This window comes from Monodon monoceros, unplaced genomic scaffold (genome assembly GCF_005190385.1).
Source record: "Monodon monoceros isolate NGI ecotype Baffin Bay Population unplaced genomic scaffold, NGI_Narwhal_1 Super_Scaffold_11, whole genome shotgun sequence".
In the NCBI taxonomy this organism is placed as follows: domain Eukaryota; kingdom Metazoa; phylum Chordata; class Mammalia; order Artiodactyla; family Monodontidae; genus Monodon; species Monodon monoceros.
The window spans coordinates 80,706,950-80,725,465 of record NW_021703767.1 but is presented as its reverse complement, the minus strand read 5'-3'; the positions used below and the strand labels follow the sequence as shown (position 1 = coordinate 80,725,465).

The 18,516-nt window shown below is 48.3% G+C and overlaps 1 pseudogene; it reads right to left on the bottom strand.

Moving 5' to 3' along the window:
* Positions 1–7,774: 7,774 nt before the first annotated feature.
* Positions 7,775–15,277, bottom strand: LOC114890305 (annotated as a pseudogene).
* Positions 15,278–18,516: the final 3,239 nt, after the last annotated feature.

Below are 18,516 nucleotides of genomic sequence, written 5' to 3'. Positions count from 1 at the left end.
TCTTCCTCTGGGTGTCTCTGTGTTCCGCTCAGTGCCAAGACCACAGCAGGGCTCCACGCGCGCTCACTGAAGGGGTGCATCGAGTTGACGTTCCTGGGGCAATAGCCACTTCACGTGGCTGCCACTCAGCTTCACGCCTCTTGTTTTTCCAGTTCATCCACGACGTGCCCCTGGCCCTGTTCTCTGTGCTGAGGATGGTCGGTGCTGCTTCTAGCCCTGGCCTTGCCTCTCTGTTTGGGGCTGAATGATTCATTCCGTGGGGGCCTAGGCGTGCAGTGGACACAGACAAGCATGCACTCCATTCCTAGTTCAATTTTTCTTTGCCTTACCAAGGCACTAGGTGTATACACCTACATCCAACAGATACATTTTGGACATCTACCTTAAATCAGGGGCAGTTCTAGGTGTGGGAACATAGCGGTGAACAAGAACCAATCCCCACAACCATGGCAATTATGTTCCTAGCAGGGGAAACGGTAAACAAATAGCAACTGAGCCTGTAAATCGATGCCAAGTGATAGTAAGCCTGTGAGGAGGAAGGAAGCAGCAGAAGGGTGGAGAGCTGGGATGGTGAGGCAGGCTTCCCTCAGAATACGTCGGAGCAGGGACCTGATGGACAGAGTGAGGGAGACAGGCTGAGATCTGCGGGAAGAAGGCTCCAGGCAGAGGGAAGAGCGAGTGCCAAGCTCTGCGGTGGGCTCGTGCGTGGAGTGATTGAGACACAGCCGAGCGCCACTGCTGCTGGAGCAGAGCCACTGAGGCGGGAGCGGCGGCATGTCCTACAGATTCTCGCGGACCTGTGCTGAGGACTGAGGCTTTGTCTCAGTCGATTAGGGCTGCTGTAACAAAACACCACAGACTGCGGGGCTTATAAACAACAGAAATCTACTGCATACAGTTCTGGAGGCTGGAAGTGCGGATCAGGGTGCCAGCGTGGTCGGGTGAGAGCCCTCTCCTGGGTCGCAGACTTCTCATTGTCTCCTCACGTGGCGGAAGGGGCCAGGGAGCTCTGTGGGGTCTCTTTTATAAGAAGCGTAATCCCACTATGAGGGCTCCACCTAAGCACCTCTCAAAGGCCCCGCCTCCTAATCCCGCCCATTGGGCATTCGGATTTCAACCTACGAATTCTGGGGCGGGGACACAAACACTCAGACCATAGGCGGGTTTCATTCCAAGCGCATTGGAAAGTTCTGCAGTGGCTGGCACGATCCGACCTATGTTTTACAATGTGGGAGCCTGGGTTTCTGTGTGTGATGTCCCCTCAGTTACCGAGATCAGTAATGACGTTTGGGTGTTTACACGTAGTCCTTTCTGTTACCACCGCCTTCTCTCCACAGCTTCCTCCCTACACAGGCCCCGTGTGCCTCCACGGGCCACAGCCAGAATATACAGTCTATCGAGGGCCACAACTAAACAAACGATGGCAGTGCTGCTGATAAGGGCTGTGGTCGGGGCGGCGTCGGGGTCTCTGGGGGCCCAGAAAAGGGTCAACTCAGTCAGACCCGGCTTTCTCAGCTGGAAGGTCACATGGCTTCTGGAGGGGGCGGCGTATACATGAGGCCCGAGGGATAAGCAGGAGGTGGCCAGGAAATGAGGGGTGCAGGCAGGGGAACCACACATATGAGCAGGGAGGCTCCTGTAGCGATGGGCTTGCCTGCACCCCGATTCCCTCACCCGCTTCTCCTTTAGTTCCTACCCTGCCCGCCCAATACCAGACCCGGCCAGACCGGGTCAGGGCTCGTCTGCTGCTGAATGTTGCTGGAGAAATTCGCCAGCACCGGTTCCAACACCAATTCACACTCTAATCCCAGCTGGACCCTCGGCCTCTCAGCACTTCTTTCCTCGATAATTAGCTGCCGTCACACTCCCTACTGCACGGACGCCAGACATTCTTCTTCTGCTTCCCTCACCTGCTGAGGCTGATCTGACCTCAGGTTATAATGTGAACTCCCCTTCCCCTCTTCTGATCTTCACCTCCCAGAATGTTTGCATTTTCAACCCTCATCTCCCTCAAGTGGTCTCAGAAAAAGATGTGCTGATTTTTCCTGGTTAAGATGAACAATTTATCTTGCCTTGCCTGGGTGGACTGTATTTCGGGGTTAACCAAATAGCCCAGGTGAATAAGAGAAAGTTCTTTTTTTTTGTTTTTTGTTTTTTGTTTTGTGGCCTCTCCTGTTGCGGAGCACAGGCTCCGGACACGCAGGCTCAGCAGCCATGGCTCACGGGCCCAACCGCTCCGTGGCATGTGGGATCCTCCCAGACCGGGGCATGAACCCGTGTCCCCTGCATCGGCAGGCGGACTCTCAACCACTGCGCCACCAGGGAAGCCCGAGAAAGTTCTTTTTTATAGAATTCGCACTTGAAAAATGTGACCAGAATGCAGAATTAGAAAAAGCATCTTTTCATCAGTGGATGAACCAATCAGATTGGTATGTTAACGGAAACTGCCCCGGAGCAGTATGGATATCACCACCTGAGCCCACTGTTCGGTCTTAGTGAGACCACTAAGGATGGGAAAACCAACAAATGGGCCTCCTGATGAGATGAAACAGTAGCAGATGGCACACATTGGAATCACCTGGGGAGCTTTAACAAGTACTGATGCCTGGGGTCCATCCCCACCACTCATGATTTAAAAGGTCTGGGGTGCAGCCTAGGAAGAGAGCTTTTTAAATAAGTGCTCCAACACATTGTAATGAGTAGCCAAGATAGAGACCCATTAGAATCACTTGGGGAAATTTTTAAAAACATTAATGCCTAGACCCTGTGCCCAGAGATTCTGATTTCGTTGTCCTGGGATGGAACCCAGGCAGAAGTACTTTTTTCGTACAAAAGATCTTTTTGTAAAATATGATCTGTCCTGATAGAACAGAAGGGATACCAGACAGACATGAAGCTGTTATCGAGAAGTCATAACTAAATTCGGACCAATCACGTTTCATGGGTTCAACTCTGTCGTTGAACATTAATTTACTGTTCAACTATGGGGTATTTTTTGGGGTGACAATTCTGAAGACTGTAGCATGAGAAAATATTATGCTATTGAATGAGAAGACGGAATTTTCTCTCCTCTATGATTGCAATTGCATAAAAATATGTTTTAAAGGCCTGAAAATGAATGCACAAAATGATCATAATTAGGGTATTGGATGATTTTTTTTCTTTCAAAACTTCTTCTGCATTGATCATCACACTTCTAAAATTTAAAAAAAGAAGCAAAATAAAGTCTAAATACTTGGATTTATTTATGAAGAGACTACCTTTAGCCAACGACCAGGGTGAAGACAGGTTACTGTGCATGCAAGTCAGACAAGTCTCCCCCACCTCGTTCTCCCATCTGCAAATTGCACCAGGAGAGCTGCAAGGCCTCTTGCAGCACCACACTCTGATTCCAGGCTCCCACAATGCTGTTTCTATGAGACCAATTAAGCAAATGTTAACCAATATGCTTCTCGTGGTGAGGAGTCAGGGCCAAGTGGGCTCTGAGCCGAGCTGTTTCACCTCCTCACCTTCTGAGCACGCACGCCCACGGTTCTGCCCTTGCCTCCGCCTACACGGTGCCTTGCGCTTGCCAACTTCCCTCTGTGGTCCCCTTCGCCCACTCACAACTGCAGGCCTCCTTCCGGGCCGCCTCTACACGATGAGCAGTTTGCCAGTTAATATACATCAAGCTGCCACCTTCAAACAGCTCAGAGAGCCCCATCTGTTCTCAGGAGCATTCTAGCTAGAGAGACCACCCACCACCCACTGCCAGCAACTCACAGGCCAGCCCAAGAGGGTCCTTTTGAGTGCTGGGAAGGGGTTCCCCTCTAAGCCCAGTGGGGCTTGGCTGGGACGAGCCAGAGGCAGGTGCATCCCGTCACCCGGCTGAACTAGGGGCTTTATGCTGCGCCCAATGAGGACTTCCTTCTCACTGTTGGAGGCTTTGTGAGTCAAGGTCCATCCCGAGCCACCCTCCCCTGGAGAGATCTGAGGGCTGAGGACAACACAGCCCTGGATGCCAGCACAGGGTTCAAGGAAACTATCCAGTGTGGATCTGGGAGGCTTGTCCCTTACAAATCATCACATAATAACTACTGCCACTCATTGGTCCCTGTGTGCTGGCTGCTCTAAACTCCTTATCCCATGGAATGTTCTCAATAACACTGAATGTAGGTACTGTTATTATAGTTTTAGATAAGGAAATTGAAGCTTGGTCAAGTTATTTTCCCCAAACACACAGCTAAGTGGTAAGACCATGTGAAGTATTGGTTCTGAGTTCAAACTGCTTGGATTTGAATTCTGGCTTTGTCACTTACAAAGTGTGTCACTTTGGGTGAATTGTAAATTGCTCTGAACATCAGCTTGCTCTTCTATTACATGGGGTAATAACCCCCATTTATCAGGTTCAATGTGCAAAGATTAGGTGACATGATCAATGAAAAGTGCTTAGCTCATAGTCTGGGCTCAGGAAATACAAACTACCATTTTTAGCTGGATCTGAACCCAGATCCCTCTTCCAGTGCTCAGAAATGACATTCCGTGAGTGTTGAGTTTGTCTGATTTGTCCGATTTGCCCCTGCACACAGAGTCTGGAGAGCTGGACTCCAGGTGTCAGCGTTGCCCTTCAAAGCCCAGCCTTGAAGAAAGGAATAACTGAACATGGGTACTGAACGCATCTTATTTTAAAGGCCCCCAATCCCACAGCCTTCTATTTCTAGATGCACCATCTTTCTTATATTGTCAGAAACTTGGTTGCCCTGGGCCAAAGGGTTGAGGTAGGATGGGGGGAAATGAGTGGAACATTTAGAAGAAATAAAATGAGATCACCCATCCGGAGACACACCACAAGGGAGAATGGGATAGTTTCAGAGCCTGTTGAAATGCGCGGTCTTACATCCCACCCCCTCTGCCCCATGCTACCCAATCTATGCTCCAGTCAAATAGAGATGGGAGGAACACTTGCAAAGCAAAAACAAAACCACTTAATATATAAATAAAATATAGTATGAACACCCAGTTGACCTTTAAGATTGGAATAATCTGGAGGGTGGAGAAGCATTTTTCCTGCCCCAACATTCAAGTAGGAATGGATAGCAGCAGTGGCTGCTGGGAGTATTCTGGACTTCGTGAACTTGTGGGTTTGCTCTGCCCATACAGAAAATCATCTAGTAAGGGCTGAAGTGTGTGTGTGATGTTAGTGATTTCAGAGTCCAGGCCACAAGTAAACAAATTGAGGGATTGGTGACATCCCTGTGGAAGGGGCCTCAGAGGTGTACCCTCCCATCGTGTCCTTCTGCAGGCCACTGGCTTATTGCATCCAGAGAAGAGGCAAGTTTCTTTCTTTGTCACTAAACATTGCTGTGCACATGGTTTGCAGCCACCTGGGAGCTGGGACTGTGATGATGGTAAGCTCACTCCCACATGGCAGCGCTGAGGGACCACTGAAGAAACTCTTCCCATTAACATTTGACTCCAGTGTCCACGGGGCCTGGGGCTTCTGCGAGAACATGGCTGTGTGGGTGTAAAACTCACATTGAAAGGACTTTCTTCTTCTTTTCTGTTGCACTTCATTCTGGGCAAGACTCACTGGCTTGTGACTAGTACATGCTCTGGAGAGGGATGCAGGCCTTCTGCTCTTTTTTATCCTTCTGGTGTAAGGTCGTCCTCCTCCCTTAGCTCTCTGGGACATTTCTTCTGCCAGGTGGCCCCTCTGGCAGGAATCCTCCCTCTTGGAAGTCAGGCATTTTCCCTTCTTGCTCCTTTGGGATAACTGGCCCTCCCTTTGCCATGGCTGACCTCCCTCTGCTTCCTGGGAAGGCTCACGTGCCTGGCCTCCATGAGGCTCTGGTCCCGACGTGGAACTCTAGGCTTTTCCATTAGCCTTTGTCTACGTCCCCATTCTATTCTCCCACTCAGACAGCCTTCACCCTTTCCCTCCACCTGCCACGCTCCCACATGTGGACTGAGAGGAGGGAAAGCGGACCTGTGGGGAGGGGTGGTTGGGAGACAGACAGACAGACAGACAGACAAATAAAGACAGAGAGAAGTAAAGACAAGAGACGCAGAGAGAGCGCTGCTGCCTGGGTTGCCTTTGGTTCTCCAGGTCTTGGTTCCGGGACCTCCAGAATGCCACTATAATCGTATGATGCTTATTTTTTTAAAAACTGGAGTTAGCTAAATTTGCTTTCTATTTATTGTCTCCCAAAGCGTCCTAATAAATATCTTAAGCCACCCCCTCACCCCGCAAAGGCTCTGCTTGTGTGTGCCCCTCTTCTCTGAAGTCTCCCCACGGGTAGAGTAAGCTGCGCCCCCCTTCCCGCAGCATCTGTACACAGCCTGCTGTACACAGCCTGTGTCGGGTAACCGTCTCAGAAGCCCTTTGCCCACTTCCTTTCCTCACACTTCCAGGGCAGGGACTGAGTCTTTTTCCAGGCCAGGGACCAGGTATCTTTCATGCGTCAAGGTATCTTCAGAAGCCCAGAACAGCACCTGGTATATGGTTAAGTGCTTACTAATGTTGGATGAATGAATGAATCAGTGAAAGAATGATTTGTCAGTGCAGCAAAACAAAAGTTGTATAAAGCCCTCTAAAATAGCTCTGGAAATTTCCATTCTAACTTAGGTTTTAGGCATGCCATTTGGCCCAAGAAACATTAGACTGGCAAGGATGCTGCCCGGAAGAGTGACTGCAAAAGCCCATCAAACAGGGCTTAGGAACTGTTGCTATCTGTTTTGAGAATGTTCCCATGCCCCTTCTCCTGGTAACAGACACCATCCCCCCGGACAAAAAGGTAAGCATGTGACCCTGTCCTGGCCAATGGGTGTCCTTGCCTGACCTGTAGCACTTTTGTTCCCCCCCAAGATGCAAAGTGGCTGCTTCCTGAGGACAGATGGAGACCAAAATGAGCATTGAACCAGACAGGCAGCAAAGGGGGACAGATGGAAAGTTGGACATAACCTTGGACTCTTGAGCTGGTTCTTTTGTCCTCTTCCTGCTCTGGGAGCTGCCCCTGAGCCCTTACCACCTTTGAGAGCCAATAGATCCCCTTTTTTGTTTAAGCCAGTTTGAGTTGGATTTTTGACACTGAGAACATAAAAAGCCCTGATTAATCCAACATTAACTCTCCTGTGGGAATCTGGACCTGGTTACCAAGGCTGTCCCCCAAAAGACTGAAATGCCAGCCCTTCCTTCCTACCTGTCTGGCCAGGAGTCATCTGCGGGCTTTACCTTTCTTCTGGCCAAGGCTGATCCAAGCAAAAAGGCCTCTGGGCTAGATTTAAACGTGGCCTTTATCATTAACCTCCTAGAAGCAGGATTAAGTGAAAAAAGCAAGGTATAGAAAAGTGTGTAAAACAGACAATGATTGATGTACTGAAGCAGGGGTGGACATGGTATAAAAGCATAGAGTCGGGGCTTCCCTGGTGGCGCAGTGGTTGAGAGTCCGCCTGCCAATGCAGGGGACACGGGTCCGTGCCCTGGTCCGGGAAGATCCCACATGCTGCGGAGTGGCTAGGCCCGTGAGCCATGGCCGCTGGGCCTGCATGTCCGGAGCCTGTGCTCAGAGGCCACAACAGTGAGAGGCCTGCGTACCGCAAAAAAAAAAAAAAAAAAAAAAAACATAGAGTGCAGGCACAAAGGTAAATGGAAGTACCATCTGAACGTAAGCTCTTTAAGGACAGAATTTTCGACTTCTGTTTTTAGTCACTGCTCTATCCGCAATACCTAGAACAGGCACTCAATGAGGATTTCTTTCCTTTTTCTTTTTTTTTGACTAAAGCAGTTCATGTCATTTTATTCCCATTTAAACTCCACAAGAGCCAGAGGTGAAGTGTCATCTTCTATTCCAGGGATGAAGTCTTCAGGTAAGGTCTCAGGTGCTATCTGAGCTAACTGGTCATCATAAGAATGTAGGGTCCGTAATTTCTCTAATTCATAGGTTTCTCTGGTTTCCGGAAGCATCGAATGAATCACCATGCTGCCAAAGTCCACAAAGAGCCAGCCAGCAGTGTCCTTCCCTTCGATGTTAACATGAGGCTCACTTTTACATTTCAGGTGTTTGTACATTTTCACAATGTAGTAGGCCATGGCATGTATGTGTCGAGTGGAAGTTCCACTACCAATTACAAAGTTATCTGTATATTTCATTTCTGGAGGAACCTCAATGACACAAATGTCTCTTGCCTCAGAAGTGAAACCAGCATACTGATGTCAAACTTGGGACCAGTATGATCTCCGGTGCCTGACTCGGGCGCCCCTCGCCGGCAGTCCCCTCCGCCCGCCCCTCCGGGACGCAGGCCGCGCTCTCAGTCGGGGGCCAGGCAGACCCTGCGGAGCGCTTATCCCACCGGAAGCCGCCCAGCCGAAGGTGGCGCCCCACGGCCGCCGTGGGCCACGCTCCCGGGGAAAAGGCCTCAATGGGTATTTCTTAATTGAATAAATAGAACAGAATGAAAAGCATATCCCTGAAGAGAGAGATGAGAATACGGCATTGGTGGCTGCCCGCTGGTAGGGAGGGTGTCAGGGTAGAGGAGGGCTGAGAGGAGACGGAACCGCATTCTGTACTGTGTGCAGCTTTTGCACACATGCACCACCTTAAAAAGTTAAAAAAAAAAGGGGGGGGGGTAAGAACAGGAAAGCAGGACACCGAGGGCCTAAAAACAAGTTGGAAAAAATGTGAAATCTGGTCGAGCATCTCTTACTGATACCATCCTCCATTATAGCAGAGGAGAAAAGCTAACTAGAGAGTTAGCAGTCCCCTCCCCTTCACACGGCAGCCCTGAGGGGCTAATCTGCTCTGGCTGTAAATATGGCAGCCTTGAGGGTTTCCTTACAATAAGCAAATAAGGCTCCCGTAAATAGCACAACCTAGTCCTTTGAACACTGAAGCAACAGGCCTTCGTTCTGACAGCCAGCCCTTGACATCTTGTCAACCTCATGAGAAGTCATTTCTGCCTATTCTCCACTAAGCTTCACTGACACCTTGGAAATGGTAGGCACTCTTGGATAAGGAAAGTCTCTATGTGTTTAATTTGGGCCAATTCCTGTTAAAAACAACATTCTTCTATTTCTAGCAATATTCCCAAATGCCTGATTTCAGTGCTCCCTTCAAAAGGTGGGCAGCATATGAAACACAGAGAATTAATATTCTTTATCTTTGACAGAGAATTTACTAGTTAATATTTTGACAGAGAAGTATAAATTTACATGAAATATCTCATTTAAATCTCATAACAGCTTTATGCAGGAGATGGGATCATCCTATTTTATAGGAATTGGGGCTTAAAGAAGCAGGTGGGAAGCAAGGATTCCAACCAGGCTGGTCTCTAAAACGCATGCTTTTCCTCTCCACTGCCTCCCAGCATTTGTGTTATACCTGCAATTTACAAAGCAACTCACATACACTATCCCATTTAATCCTCACAACCCTGAAATCTAAGAATTATTTTAAATTTCCATTTGCTATGGACTGAACATTTGTGTGCCCCCTGCAAATTCATATATTGATGCTTAATCCCCAGTGTGGTAGCATTCAGAGGTGGGGCCTTTAGGACATAATTAGGTTATGAAGATTCAATATCAAAAAAACAAACAACCCAATCAAAAAATGGGCAGAAGACCTAAATAAACATTTCTCCAAAGAAGGCATATAGATGGCCAACATGAAAAGATACTCAACATCACTAATTATTAGAGAAATGCAAATCAAAATGACAATGAGGTATCACCTCACACCAGTCAGAATGGCCATCATCAAAAAGCCTACAAATAAAAAAAAAAAAAAAAAAAAAAAAGCCTACAAATAACAGATGCCGGAGAGGGTGAGGAGAAAAGGGAACCCTCTTACACTGTTGGTGGGAATGTAAACTGGTGCAGCCACTATGGAAAATAATATGGAGGCTCCTTAAAAAACTACAAATAGAACTACCATATGATCCAGCAATCCCACTCTTGGGTTTATATCTGGAAAAGACAGAAACTCTAATTTGAAAAGATACATGCACCCCAATGTTCATAGTAGCACTATTTACAATAGCCAAGACACGGAAGCAACTTAGATGTCCATCAACAGAATGGATAAAGAAGATGTGGTACATATATACAATGGAATATTACTCTGGCATAAAAAGGAATGAAATATTGCCATTTGCAGCAACATGGATGAACCTAGAGAATACTATACTTAGTGAAGTAAGTTGATATATTATATGATATCACTTATATGTGGAGTCTAAAAAGTAATACAAATGAATCTATACACAAAACAGGAACAGACTGACAGACATAGAAAACAAACTTATGGTTACCAAAGGGAAAAGAAAGGGGGGAGAGATAAATTAGGAGTGTGGGATTAACAGATACAAACTACTATCCATAATGTAGAGAAGCAATAAGGATTTACTGTATAGCACAGGGAACTATATTCAATATCTTGTAATAATCTATAATGGAAAATAATCTGAAAAAATATATATAACTGAAAAAAAGAAAAAGTTTCACATCAGTGTGTCTCCAAAGACACCAGGCTCTTTTTCCAAGAGTTATACAAAGTCTTGTTAAAACCTAGAAACGTTTAATTACCTATGGCATATACAAATTACTCAGATTTCAATTGGGTCAAGGCTTAAGATATTATTAAAATTATCTGTCAGGGGACTTCCCTAGTGGTCCAGTGGATAAGACTCTGTGCTCCCAATGCAGAGGGCCCAGGTTCAATCCCTGGTTGGGGAACTAGATCCCGCATGCCGCAACTAAGAGGTTGCATGCGGCAACTAAGAAGCCCGCATGCCGCAATGAAGATCCCGTGTGCCGCAACTAAGACCCAGTGCAGCCAAAATAAATATAAATAAATACATACATAAATAAATAAATATAAAATAAAATTATCTGTCAGGATAAACTATAAAACAAAAAATTAGGTTGTGAGGGCAGAGCCCTCAGGAACAGGAACAGAGACTTCCTTTCTGCTCTCCGCCTGTGAGGACACAAAAAGATGGCCGTCTGCATCCCAGGAAGCGGGCTCTCACCAGAAACCAAATCTGCCCATGCCTTGACCTTGGACTTCCCAGCCTCCAGAACTGTGAGAAATAAATGTTTGCTGTTTAGGCTACCCAGTCTAAGGTAATTTGTTACAGCAGCCCAAACTGACTAAGGCATCATTTTATAGAGGGGAAAACTGCAGCTCAGAGACAGGCACATAGGGGCAGCATGGTATAAGACAGAGAGTGCTGGTCTGGGGAGAAAGACCTGGATCCTACTCCTGGCTGTGCCCCTGATGAACTTGGTGACCTTGGGCAAGGCATGCATGCTCTCTGGACCACAGTTTCCTCTTCTGCAAGGCAGTGTAATGGACTAGATGCTCTAGCATCCCCAGCAGCTCAGATAGTCTTTGATCTTAGGAAACCTCTTGGTGCTCCTTGCAATGAGGTTAGAACTTCAGCTGTGAAGGGGGAGCCAATGAAACTGACATACACAACTGGCCCTGGTGGGACATTGGCATTTATTCCTATGCTGCAGTTCACACTTCTAAGTTTCTACAGTTGCAATGTCTTAATCATAATGACACTGTTTCTAGAATGCCATTAATATTCCCATCAGAAATGGAAATGCCAAATTGCTAATCGCACCCCGGGGGCTTTGCATCTCATACTATCATCGCTTTATATGATATTTAAAATCATATTTAAGTTTATTAAAATATCAACCATTTTTCGTTTAGAAACAGGAAAGTCTACGCCAGTGTTTATACAACGGCAGGAAAAAAAAACTCTGTCCACCAGAAACAAGCCAGCCCACAACTCCACAGAGCTGATGAAAACATTTGAAGAACCCAGCCCTGCCTGACTGGGGCTTCCCTTTGCGAGAGGGCATTGCCAGCAGCAGTGACAGGTTAGTGCTGAGTTAAAGTAGCAGCTGGAATCAGCACAGGTGGAGGCTCATGACCCCTGTCTGTGGCTCAAAACTGGAAGCTATGGTATCTTGCCTGGTAAGGAAGTGGGTGGAGCAGAAAGAGAGTGGGCAGCCCGGGTTTGAACCTGCGCTCTGTCGCTCGTGTCTCTGTGATAATGGGCCAGTTACTTCATCCCTCTGAACTTTAGCTTCCTGACCTATAACTTCTCATTTAGCATTTCTGGCTGAGGACTGCTGCAGTGATGGAACGGGCTTAGTAGGTGCACAATAAACATCCATGTAACCACAAACATCTGCACTGGACAAGACACAGCCTTTGACCTCAAGGAGTTCACGGTCTAAAGAGGAAGAGAAACGTGGAGAGGCAATGACGACTGAGGATACCGAGGACTGGGGTAGTGGCAAGGATGGAGAGTTGCGGGAGCTCGGCAGAGAGTGTCTAGCCTTATGGGAAGAGGCGATGTGGTCAGAGGAGACCCTCTCCTCCCCCCAACTTCCCCCCAGGAGACATCTGAGCTGATAGCAAAGATGAGGAGGAGACTCACGGGGGCAGGGGGGGGGGAGGTAGGAGGATTACTCCTGGCCGGAAACAGCCTGCTGATTTTGAAGAATTATCAGCGATTTGCAGGGGACTAGAGTTGAGGGTGAGGGAGTTGGGGAAGCAGAAGGAGCTGAGGCCTGTGGGCCCCTCTGTGAGCCTGGGGCCTCCCCATGCCCCCTTCTCTACCTGCGTGTGGGCACCCCCTTGGCTGCATGGCTCCGTGCACACGCTGCACAACTGCACCCCGAGGCCCGAGGCACAGCGCGCTACCTCAGCAGGGACGTGTGTCATGGTCTGGGAAATCTGGATTTTGTTCAGAACACTCCGAACCTGAGAAATGAACTAGAAGGGTTTACATCAAGGAAGTGACACAATCACAGCTGTGGTTTAGAAAGAACACTCTGAACACAGGAAGGCTTCTGGATTGCTGAGGAGAGAGAGAAGGCTGGAGGCCTGGGGGAGGATACCCTGAGGACATGAGCAGAGGCACGGGGGGGGGGGGGGGGGGCTGGCAGAAAGGGAGGCTTCAAGGAATCCACAGAAGGTAAACTGGACAGGATTTTGTGACCGCGTGGAGATGGGAGGAGGTGAGGACACGACGGTGGCTGGGGCCTGTGGATCTGCAGACGTAGATGTGGGAGTCATTTATGTGGAGAGAGAGGGGAAGGTGAATCCGTCGGAGAGTCAAGAGGGAAGAGGATCCAGAACAAAATGTCAGGGGCCCCTGAGGTAGAGACAGGAAGAAACGTGCAGGGAGCAGGGAGGAGGCCGAGCAAACCTGGCCCTGTGGTGTTTCTTTTCCCCACTGAGTAGGAGGTGGAGGTATCTGCAGAGGCTGGGGCGTGTGGTAGGGCTCAGGATGGCAAGGAGGAAACAGCTACTGTGAGGGGGTTGGAGAGGCAGCGGATTGGGGACGCCGGGGAGGACTGCCAAGCACGGGTTGTTTTCTCCTGGCCCGACAGCTGCCGTCAGTCAGGGGACCAGATGGAACAATGAGGTAAGATCCTCCCAGCACACAAGCTACACTCTGGGGGCAGAGCAGGTGCTTTTAGACACAGAATTTATTCGTCTGAACCGCTAGAGGGCCACCGGTGCCATTTGCTGGCGGGAGTGTGGGAAGAGGCTCCCAGCTGGCCTCCCCAGCTACCAGCAGGAGCAGGCCTGGAGCGAGAGTGCAAACGGAGGCCCATACACCCCATACACCAGCTGGCTAAACATGTAGAAACTCAGCGAAGCTGTTCCCCCAACGGGCCTGCTTTCCTAGCTGGGCCTCGCAACCTATTCCCAAGCACCACCCTTGCATCCCAGAGGCTAAAGGAGGTGAGCTCTTCCCTGGGTCAGCCCGACCACCTGTGAGCCTGTGAGCCAGGATGGGGTAGAAGCTGGACCTGGGCCCAGGACTCCCAACTGGTGACTAGACCCTCGGGACTGAAACGGATGGACACAATCAAGGTCTCCCGGGAAGCTGAGGCAAGCAGATTCCCCTCCCTGCGTGTCATTTTGCCGACTCAGGATTTCCAGGCAATTCTAAGCACCTCCCCAAACTACATCACCCGCGTAGAGAGAAGGGAAAGCGCATAGTTATCTTGTGGAAACGTCTCTGGCTATATACCTACGCTGGGTGATTTGAAGTGACTGTCAACAAAGCAGGGCTTCTGGAAGCAACCCAATTTCCTTCAACTGGTAAACGGTAAAACAAAATGTGGTACATCCATACAACAGAACACCGCTCAGTAATTAAAAGAAGAAAACTACTATATGCAACAACTTAGATGTATCTCAAAAGCATTTTATGTTAAGTAAAATAAGCCAGGCACAGAAGGCTGCATACTACACGGTTCCACCTTTATGACATTCTAGAAAAGAGGAGCTATGGGGAGAGAAGACAGATCAGGGGTTGCCAGAGCAGGAAGGGCAGAGGGGATTAGCTGCAATGGGACCTAAGGGGATTTGACTGGGTGATGAAAGTATTCTATGTCTTGATTGTGTTGGTGGTTTCACAGCTGCATACATTTGTCAAAACTCATCAAACCAAATACCTTTAAAAAGGGTGAATTTAATGAAGCTAACCCCCAAATAAGTAAATTAATCCGACCCGCTTTCTCTGGTTTCCCAGGACAGAGGCTGTGGTTTTCTCACTCTTCCTTGGTCTAGGGGGTCCCTTTCAGCCCAAGTGACCCTCTCCTGTAATTCCTCTTCATTCAATTGGTTATCAAACCAGAGGAAGACAGATGGACAGAGACAGAGACAGCGGGAGACAGATTTAGACAGAAAGACAGAAAACACTGTATATTTTGGAGTTTGTGATATGTAGAATCCTCCTAAGCACGGGCCCTGAGGCAGGGAAAGGGTCCTCTTTCCAGGGTGCAAGAATAGCACGAGACTGTCATGGCTGAGAGCATCTCCTTTGATAAGTCTGGGTACCTCAACTTCTACCACCCAATAGATTCTCACTTTCACCAATTCTTTGATAGTAAGCGTTCTGTGAGCATTGAATTTTTGCTGAAATTTTAAATATGAATTCTTTAAAGACTCCCATAGGTAGTCACTTTAAAGTTTATATTCTTCCTGATTTATTTGTTTTGCACATTTGAAACTTTTCGTGAATTGGATTTGCTTAAAAGGGAGTATACCTGAAGGATAAGCCATCAAACCTCCGTTTTGCTTGACAGACCTGCCAGATGTGTCGTTCTTTTGAGGCAGGGCCCAGCTAGAAACCAGAAAAATGGAGGGCAGAAAGGAAGAAGATAACACAAAACAATGGATAAACAGAAAGCGCTTCTATTTGTCTTTCTGATGCACACTCACAGACACTCGCACATTCCTCCCCAGCCCAGCACTCCCATGCTCACTTGGATTTCACTAACATTACATGAAATCACAGGAGCCACCTACTCTGAAAGTATGCGTTCTACGTGTGATAAAAATGAGAGAAAGGACTTTTTCAAAATTGTCATATCATGGGAGAGACTTTTGGCATGAACCTGTCATACCAAAGGGCTGCTGTTGACTATGGGAGCCCAAGAAGTCTGTAAATGACCCCCACAGTCACACAGCCCTTCAGGGACTCAGTTTATTCACATGTAAAATGGGAATAACAATAACTGTCTTCTTTTTCTCACATAACCCGTGGTTAGGGGCACGTGTGGAATTGCACGTGAAAGAGCCCTGTAAACTCTGGACTAGCACCTGCCTACATAGCGCCTATAGTAGCTGTGTGACACAGCCAGCGTGGTGTGAAAAGCGACTCCCTCCCCACTGCAAGGACCCCTGGCCTTTAGAGGAGGCCCCCGGAGCTTGTTAGTGGTCGAGACACTTTCGTTTCTAGTTTATAACCGACCTGCGGGAAACCCCCTTCGCCTCCCCCTCTCACCGGAACACAATCTAAAGATTTCTCTCGCTGTCCTGAGTGCTGGATCCTGCAGGACCCGCCAAGCCAGGGTCATCGGCTTCCCCGTGAGCTCGACATAGCGTGCGGGTGTGCTGAGAAGCGCCGAGGTCAGCACCTCAGCCGGGACCCCCTTGTCCGGCCCCAGTCAGCCCGCCGACTAATGCGGCCTATTCAGGGAGGCGGGGCGGGAACAATGGGAACAAATCTGTGCCCACAGCGCTCCCAGGGGACAAAGTGCTGGCAGCCTTTCCCTCGGAGCTCATCAATTCCGGAACCACTCAACCAGGGTGCTGAGCCCCGGCGGCTGCTGACTCACAAAGGGCCACGTGGACGCCGGGGAAACAGGAACCCATTTCGCGCAAGTGAAAGGAAATGCGATCCTTTAGCGGAGATAAGAGAAGACCGAGGGGGCAGCATAAGGCCTGGCAGAAATGAAGTGAGAGAGATCACGTTCCCCTTTCTGTGCAAGTAGCTGCTCCTCTCCCCCTCCGAGGCACGGAGCTCTCTGCTCTCCTGCGGCCCCGACCCCACCTCGCTCCACCGCGCCCTCCTCCCCTCCACCTGCTCCCCAGACACCATCTCATAGCCATTCACAGACTCGTAAGTCACTGGTCATTAAAGTGGGGAGGGGCTGAAGGGACCACCAGCCCACTGTTCCCAACCTTTTCAGCATCAGTGGCTCCTCTTAAGCCGCCTCCTGCAGGGATTCCGTATTTGGAGAGATTTTAGAATAGCTGCCTTTATTGAGTACCTGCTCCTTTGGGTCGTTCCCTGGACAAAGAATTTCCCCCTTACTATCTCATCTAGTGCCAGCAAAACTACTGGGAAGTGGGTGTAATTATCTCTATCTTACATATGAGGAGGCTAAGACTAAGAGAGAGGTGTGTTTGCCTGAAATCCTACAGCTAGAATGTAGCAGAGTTAGAATTGAACCAAGGTCTGTGTGGCTTCAAGTCCCCACAGGCTTCCAGCATTTGAGAAGAGATAGCTCATGCTCCCAGCAATTGCACTGCTAGGTATGTACTCAAGAGAAATGAAACTATGTGTCCACATAATAACTTGCACACCAACGTTTATAGCAATACTGTTCAAATGTTCATCAACTGGTGAATGGATAAACAAAATGTGGAATATTCACACGATGGAATATTATTTGGCCATAAAAAGGAATGAAGCATGGGTACATGCTACAACATGGCTGAATCTTGAAAACATTTGGTTAAGTGAAAGAAGCCAGTCACAAAAGACCTCATATTATATGATATCTTTTACGTAAAATGTCCAGAATAGGTAAATACATAGATACAGAAAGTAGACTGGAGATCACTCGGCTGAGGGACAATAGCAGTGATCCCTAAAGGATGCAGGGTTTCCTTCTGAGGTGACAAAAATGCCCTAAAACTGACTGTGGAGATGGTTGAACATATCTGTGAATATACTAAAAACCATTGAGCTGTACATTTTAAACCGGTGAATTGTATGGTATGTGGATTATATCTCAATAAAGCTATTTAAAACGAAATAGCTCATGTTATGACTGACAAGGTATCCCGGCTCTGTGTCGTGAAGGTTGAGAAGCGGAAGCTGTGCGGTACAGTGGAAAGAACCAGAACTTTGGAACCAGCGACCTTGGACAAGTTGTTCAGCCTCTCTGAGCCCGAGTTCCTTGTCTGTAAACTGGGGTTAGTAAGCCCATCTCACCCCATTGTTACAGTGTAAGGGAAGGCCCCCAGCCCCTCCAGGTATACAGTTCCCTGATTTTGAAGTTTGAGGCTTGAGTGAAGAGGCAGAGGTGGGAGGTGTCTGCGGGCAGAGTGGTTTCCCCTGCATAGAAGGGATCCTTCTCTCCAGATGTACCAAAGGCTAATCAGGCAAAGGGCTGAAAAGAAAGCTTGGTGATTCACTGCCCTCTGTTGCCTAAGCGACCCCAAATAAGAGAGGCTGAGAGGAAGTGAGAAAACAGGGTGGGTGTGTGTGTGAGGTCTCGGGGCGACCCTGCTGGCCCTGGGACTGGTGGGAGCCAGAACCGGGAGGGAGGCAGATGGGAGAACTAAAGGAAACCAGCCTCCCGTGGAAAGCGGCTCTTTTTCAAGGCGGCAGGATGGGTCGGGTGATCCTCATGTATTTCTGCCTGACTATGAAGCATCTGCCAAAAATGCCGCGATGCTTTTCTGAAAACAACTGGGGCATTAGAAAGAGGTACGAAAAAGCTAAACAAGTAAAATAACAAAAACCAGAAAACAGAGCAACTTGGTAACAGAGGTACGTAAGGTCTAGGAGGTGGTACCAGCATGTTGGCCACGGTGGGAAGTGCAGTCGATCTTCGTCATTCACAGATTCTGTATTTGTGAATTCACCCACTCACTAAAATTTATTTGTAATTCCCACATCACTGCTCATGGCGCTTTTGAGGTCATTCCTGGACATGAGCACAGCAGCAAAATATTTGTCGCCCAGTGTGCACGTTCCCAGTTGAGGTAGAATAAACGCTCTGCCTTCTTGTTTCAGCTCTCATACTCTAAACAAGAGTCCTTTTTGCAGTGTTTAGTGCTATGTTTTCTGCATTATTTTCCTTTGGTTCATGATTTCACTGTATAAAATAACCCACAAAGGCAGTGCTAAAGTGCTGTCCAGTGTTCCCAAGCACAAGAAGGCTGCGATGTGCCTTACAGAGAAAATGTGTGTTATATAGTC